Genomic DNA, 7,203 nt, shown 5'->3' on the forward strand with positions numbered 1-7,203 from the left:
GAGTTCCCTGCTGATATCAGGACAGCAGGGACTCTGCAGACCATAAACTGCAAACTGAAAACGCCTCTGGTTTGAAATAACTTGCCGAATAATAAAATAAATCAGATAAACAATAGGTCAGTGATGTTGCTTGTAGTAAACATGTCAGCTGTTCTTGTTGAATCTTTATTGTTTATTGTGAGTCGCTGTGATGTGATTGAAAATGTTGTTTGTTCTCTTCTGATCTGAATGTATTTACCCCCACTTTAGTCACAGTCACCAGCAGCTGAACAACAGCAACAGATATCAGATTTTTTTGATATATCGAAGTGTGTTATGTTTGTTTGAGCCACGACTTGTGACGTCACTCTGAAGCCCCGCCCCCGCCACAGAACATCATAACAAAGATGGCGGCCTGCTGAGCGCGTGCGGCTGTTTTGACGCCTCTCGGCCTCCGTAGGAATTATTTGTTGTGTATGTTGGTCGTCTGGCTGTGTGTACGGTGCAAGGGGGGGGGGGGGTACCGGAGCCCCTTTAAACCTGCACACTAAAAACTCGCAGTTGGAGGGAGAATTTCAGCGACCAATCACAAGCCACCCTATCAGAGAGGAAAGTGACGTAAGATCACTGTGGGCCAATCAGCGAGGCCGGTAGGCGGAAGTCCCTCCCCCGCCTCCTGAACCGGAGCGCGCCTGGAGAAGAACCCGAACCCGGAGCAGCAGGTCCTGCAGACCCGCAGCAGGTAAGACCCGCACGGTCCCGCACTGCCCGGTCCGGTCCGGTCCTCCCACAGGTACAGTTCCTCTACAAAAACTGAGGGAGCGCTCGGTTTGCTGCTGCCCCCCCCCCCAGCGGTGCAGACTGTCGTCTCCTAACAGCAGGCTGTCTGCACCGCTGGGGCAGGGGGGCAGCTGACGCGGTCCCGGTGCTGAGGAGACCCCGGGAAGCTGTAACCGTTCTGCCGGCCCCCCTCTAACGGCTCTGTCCCCGCCCGGGCTGTGTGTCCCCGCCGGGACATCACGCTGCTCCGCGGAGACACACAGAGCCGGAGAGCAGCGCTGCGGCCGCGGAGTGATCTGTGTGTTCATTACAGAGTTAATTTATAAAGTTAGTATAGACTAAAAACTGCAGGACTTGAGGACTGACAGCAGGACTAAGGACTGACTGCAGGACTCAGGGCAGACTGCAGGACTCGGGACTGACTGCAGGACTCGGGACTGACTGCAGGACTCAGGACTAACAGCAGGACTCAGGACTAACAGCAGGACTCAGGACTGACCGCAGGACTCAGGACTGACCGCAGGACTCAGGACTAACAGCAGGACTCAGGACTAACAGCAGGACTAAGGACTGACTGCAGGACTCGGGACTGACTGGGGACTCGGGACAAAACGCATATCGGGAATAACAGCAGGACTAGGACTAAACCGAGGACTGGGGGACGACCGCAGGATCAGGACAAAACGGGCAGGACTCAGGATTTCACAGCAGGATCGGACTGCCCGCGGGGGACCGGGACTGACCGCGGGAAATCAGGTAAACAGGGGGACTCAGGATGCCTGCGACTCGGGACGACTGAGGCCTCGGGACTAACAGCAGGCGGGGGGAAAATAACAGCGGGGATCAGGACTGCCGCAGGACCGGGGACTGACCGCGGGAAATAGGACAACCCCGGGGAACTCGGACTAACAGCAGGACTCGGGTTTCTGACTGCAGGACTCGGGGCCTAACAGGGACTAGGTCTGACTGCAATCGGGACAAAAGCAGGTTCGGGAATAAAAGGATCAGGATGAGCAGGAAAAGGACTGCCCCGCAGGAATCGGAAAAAAAAGGGAGGACTAAAAATTAGCGGTAGTGATTTTAAAGAGGAAATTCAGGAAAAATTTAGGAGTCCCAAAGCTGCGGGAAATGAGGGTAAATTTTGGGAATGAGAACTAAAGAAGGATAGGACTAAAAGCGGGAAATCGGGAAATAACAGGGACTCGGGTCTAAATGGGGAACTTAGGAAACAGAGGACTCGGGTTCAAATGAAGGACCGGGTTTAAATTTTACTCAAGAAAAAACCCCAAGTTAAATTTAGACCCCTTAGAACCACTCAACCAAATCTTTCCTGTGGGGTTTGGCATTTTTTTTAATCTACATTGTTTCGAGATTTTGTTTACTTCCAGAGCATGCCTTGGGACATGCTGCTCTGAGGAATAAGATCAGATGTCCCTTTTTTAAAACCCCCTGGGGAAATTTGGTGTTTGAGCAGAAAACAAAAAAAAGGGGAAAAAAGGTTCACACAGGATATGAAACCCCCTTTAAAAATAAAAATTTAAAAAGGTTTAAAATAATTATGATATTTAAATTTTTATATATTTTTATATATTTTTTTAAATTTTTATAAAAATATTATTTAAATATTTAAAATTTTTTTTTTAAAAATTAAAAATATATTTTAAATAAAAATTATATTTATTTTTAAAAATTTATATATTTATTTTTAAATTAAATAAAAAATATATATTATATATATATTTATATATAAAATATATATATAAAATTTTTAAATATATATTTATATAAAATTATAAAATTTTTAAAATTTATAAATATATATTTTTTAAATTAAATATATATTTTATAAATATATATTTTATTTAAAAAATTAAAAATATATTTTATTTATAAAAAAATATATTTAATTTATAAATATAAAATATATTTAAAAATTTTAAATATATTTATAAAATAAATTTTAAATATATTTTTTTAAAAAATATATATTTAAAATTTATAAAAAATTATTTAAAATTTATAAAAAAATATATTTTATAAATATATATTTAATTTAAAAATTATAATTTAATTTTATTTATATATATAAATATAAAAATTTATAAATATATATATAAAATTAAAATTTTTTTTAAAAATATATATAAAATATATTTTTTATTTTAATAAAAATTAAATATATATTTATTTTTATAAATATAATTTATATATTTTTTTAAAAATTTAAATTATATTTAAAATTTATATATTTATAAATATATATTTTTTTTAATAAATATATTTTTATATATATATATTTAAATTTATATATATAAAAAATTTATATTTTTTAATTTATAAATATAAAATTTTATATATTTAAAAATTAAAAAATATATATTTATAAATATTTTTTTTATAAATATTTTTTTTAAAATTTTTATAAATATAAAATTTAATATATATAATTTATAATATATAAAATTTATAAATATATATTTATAAAAATTAATTATAAATATATTTTTTATAAATATAAATATTTATAAATATATATTTAAAAAATATAAATAAATTTATAAATATAAAATTTATAAATAAAATTTTTTTTATATTTTTTACTCAAAATAAAAAGTAAACAAGTTTTTTAAAAAAGAAAGCTTAGTGTGCGGGTCCGGGTTTACTGTCAGGGGGCTCATGGTAAACCCCCTAGTGTCAGCCCGGTTACTTTTAAAGGGGGGTCTCATGGTAAACCCCCTTTGGGTGTGCACCCGGTTATGTCGGGGGGGTCTAATGGTAAACCCCCTTTGGGTGCTTCCGGTTACTGCGGGGGTCTCATGGGGGAACCCCTTGGGTGTCAGCCCCGGTTACGGGTCGGGGGTCTCATGGTAAACCCCCTTGGGTCGCCCTTTTACTGTCGGGGGGTTCAGGGTAAACCCCCTTGGGTGCAGTCTGAGGGCTACAGGCTAAAAGGGTTTCCCCCCATTTTTTAGGCTGTGCCGAGGGGGAATAGTTGGGCTGAACGTACCCCCTCATCTCCACAGCTCTGCATGGGGGGGGGGAGGGGTTATCCGGGGATAGGGCCCATTTTCCCTCCTCGTGCCCCCCTAGCCATCCCCTTTCCAATTCCATTTTTACCCCAAAACTACAGAGCTACCCTTCCCTCCCCAGCTTTTTTCTGCCATTTGCCCTTTCAGCACCCCTTTTGGGTTTGGGTTCCCCCCCCAGTACCCACGGCAAAAAAAAGAGCACACGGGGCCCCCCGGGCCCGGGTAGAGCTTCTGAAGGACCTGGGTCCCTCGGAAAGGGCCGATGCTTAAAACCTCCCCATTATCAACGAAAAAAACAAAAAAGAGGTTCATTTTTAAACCCCTTTTTACTCTGTGTACTTTAAGAATTTTTATGACCCCTCTGAGAAAACCTCCCGAAAAAGTTTATTTTGAAATTTCCATGAAAACATGGGCCCGAGGCTTTTTATGGAGGTGAGGAGGGGAGGGGGCCCAGGGCCAAAGTGGGGGGGAGGGAAGGGAGGAGTATGGCCCAGGTGAGCCCTCACCACTTCTTTCAATTCCTAAAAAATTCTCCCCCTTTCCTAAACCCTTTTCCCATCTTCAAACACTTTCCCCAACCCCTTTTTCCCAATTTAAACCCCCTTAAAATTTCCCCCCAAACACCTTCTACACTTTCCCAAAACTCCCACCCCTTTCTTCCCCTTTTTAAACCCCCTTCCCCCCCCCCCCTTTTCCTAACCCCTTCCCTCCCCCCCTTCCACCACCCCTCCACTTTAACCCCTTCCCCCAATTCCCCAACTCCAAAACACCCCACAACTTTCACCCCTTCCCAATTACCTCACCCCCTTTCCTACCTCTTCCACCTCTTTCCCCCTTCCCACACCCTTCCCCCCCCTACCTACACTCTTCCACATCCCCTTCCCTCATTTTTTTCCCTACCCTTTTCCCCCAAAATTTCCCCCACACTTTAACCCCCTTTCCCCTAAACAATTTCCTAAACTTTTCCTCCCCTTTTATAAAACTCCCCTTTTAAAGCCTTCCCCCAATTTCCTACCCCCTTTTCCCCCCCAACCCAAAATTCACCCTTTTTAAACCCCCAAAAACCCTTCCCACACCCTTCCTAAAACTCAACACCCACTCTTCATAAAATTTTCCACACACCTTTCCTCAACATTTTCCAAAACCCCCTAATCACCCCAAATCACCCTTCACCCCTTTCATCCACTTTTCACATCTTCCACAATTTTTCCATTCTTCCAAACTTCCCCCCATTTTTACCACCCCCCCTTCTCACATTTTTTCTCAACCCTTCCCCCCTTTCACATTTCCCTCAAAACCCCCTTCCTTTCTCCCCTTCCTCCCCCCCCTTCCCCACATCCCCTACCCTTTTTTGGGTCCCCCCCTTTTCCTCAACCCCCCCAAACTCTTTCCATTTTTCCTAAACTCTTTCCTCACACCCCTTCCCTTTCACGCCCCCTCCCCTTTTCTTCACCCCCCAAAAACTCATTTTTAAAAACCACTTTCCCTCCCCCCCTCCCCCTTTCCTCCATTTACCACTCTTCCTCCCCCTTTTCCCCAACACCACCCCCCTAAATTTTTTTCCTAACCCCCTCCCAAACCCCCACACCCCCTCACCCTTTTCCCCTCCCCCAAAAAACCCCAAAACCCCCAACAAACCCCTTCCCCAAAAACCCTTTAACCCCTTTTTTTCCCCCTTTCCCCCCCCAACACCCCCTTTAAAAATTTTTTTCCCAAAAACCCCCACCAAACTCCCCCCCAAACTCCCCAAATCCCCAACCCCCCAAAAAACACAAACCCCCACAACCCCCCAAAAATCCCCCAAACCAAATCTTTCCCCCCTTCCCTCCCCTCTTCCCAAACCCCCCCACATTTAAAATTTCCCCAAACCCCCTACCCCACAAACCCCCCAAACAAACTTTTCCATTCCCCCAAACCTTCTCCCCCTTTCCCCAAAAACCCCCAAAAACCCCCCACAATAAAAACCCCCTTCCCCCCTCTTCCCAAAACCCCAAACCCCCCACAAAACCCCTTCCCACATACCAAAACCCCCTCCCCCCCCTTCCAAAATTTCCTCACCCCCTAATTTCCAAACACTTTCCCCCACCCCAAATTACCCCTTTCCCACCTTTCCACCCCCCCCCTTTCCTTTTTCACCCCCCCCACCTTAAACAATTTCCCCCCCACTTTCCCCCCACACCCTTCTCAAATTTTTACAATCCCCCCTTTTCCAAAACCCCCCAATTCACCCTACACATTTTACCTCCCAAAATTAAATTTTCCCACACTTTTAAACCCTTTAACCCAAACCTCCCCCCTCCCCCCCACAATTTACCTCTTCCTCCACTTTATTAAAACCCCCTTTCCCTAAAAATTTCCTCACACTTTTCCCTAAACCCCCTTCCTCACACTTTTCCTAAAAACCTTCCTACACTTTTCACCCAACCCTTCTCACACCCTCCCCATTTTTCACCCCCTTTCATCCCCTCCTCAAAAACCCTTTTGAACACTCCCTCAAAACCTCTTCCCCCCCTTCCCACACTTTTTTAAAACCCTTTCCCTCACATCTTCCTCACCCCCTTACCCATTTCTTCTCCCCCTTCAAATTTATACACCCCCCTCCACTTTTCACACTTTTTCCCAAAACCCCCTTTCCCACCCCTTCTCACATTACTCACACTTTTCCCTCACATCCTTAATCTCCCCCTTCATCCCACTTTTTCTCCCAAACTTCCCCCAAAACCCCTTCTAAAAATTTTCCCCCCACACCTTCCCATCCTTTTAATCTTCCCACCCCCCAACCCAAAACCCCCTTCCTCAAATTTTCCAACCCCTTTCCCTCAACTCTTCCTCACACTCTTTCACCTCCCCTCAAAACCCTTAATCTCACCCCCCTTCCCCCTTTTCCCTCCCCAATTCTCACCTCTTCCCCCCACACTCTTCCTAAACCCCCTTTCTCACACTTTTCCCTCACACCCTTTTCCTAAACATCTTCCTACACTCTTCCTCACACTTTTCCCCACTTTCCCTACATCTTTCCTCACACCCTTTTTTCCCCTTTTTCCTCACACCCCTTCCTCCACTCTTCTCCACTTTTCCTAAAACCTTTCCTCACAAAAAATTGTTGCTAGTTTCTCCTGGAGATCAAAAAAGGGTTCTTCCTTGTGTGAATCAAAGCACCATGCCATGGGGTCCCGGGTGGCCCCCAAGGGCTTTAGTTTTTTTGAATTTCCAAATTGTTAAGTGAGGGGGGTGTTTGATTAATACCCCGGTCTGTGTTTCTGTAGAGGACCAATCTCCGTCTTCTCTCCCAGCCTCTGAGACCCCGCCCCACCCCAGGACCACTCCACCTGTCCCAGCTCCGACAGGGGTGTGTGTGTGTGTGTGTGTGTGTGTGTGTGTGTGTGTGTGTGTGTGTGTGTGTGTGTGTGTGTGT

The 7,203-nt window shown here is 43.8% G+C and overlaps 1 protein-coding gene across 2 annotated transcripts in view; it reads right to left on the reverse strand.

The window, feature by feature from the left end:
• si:dkey-23o4.6 (retinol dehydrogenase 12) overlaps positions 1-229 on the reverse strand; it is a 7,094-nt gene extending 6,865 nt beyond the window's left edge. Inside the window, exon 1 of one of the 2 annotated variants that reach the window (XM_063880829.1) lies at positions 1-229. This exon is cut by the window's left edge and continues 501 nt beyond it. The gene's annotated coding sequence lies outside the window, so the exon portion shown is untranslated. The other variant, XM_063880830.1, reaches the window with a different exon arrangement.
• Positions 230-7,203: the final 6,974 nt, after the last annotated feature.

This window comes from Eleginops maclovinus, chromosome 4, assembly GCF_036324505.1.
Source record: "Eleginops maclovinus isolate JMC-PN-2008 ecotype Puerto Natales chromosome 4, JC_Emac_rtc_rv5, whole genome shotgun sequence".
NCBI lineage: Eukaryota > Metazoa > Chordata > Actinopteri > Perciformes > Eleginopidae > Eleginops > Eleginops maclovinus.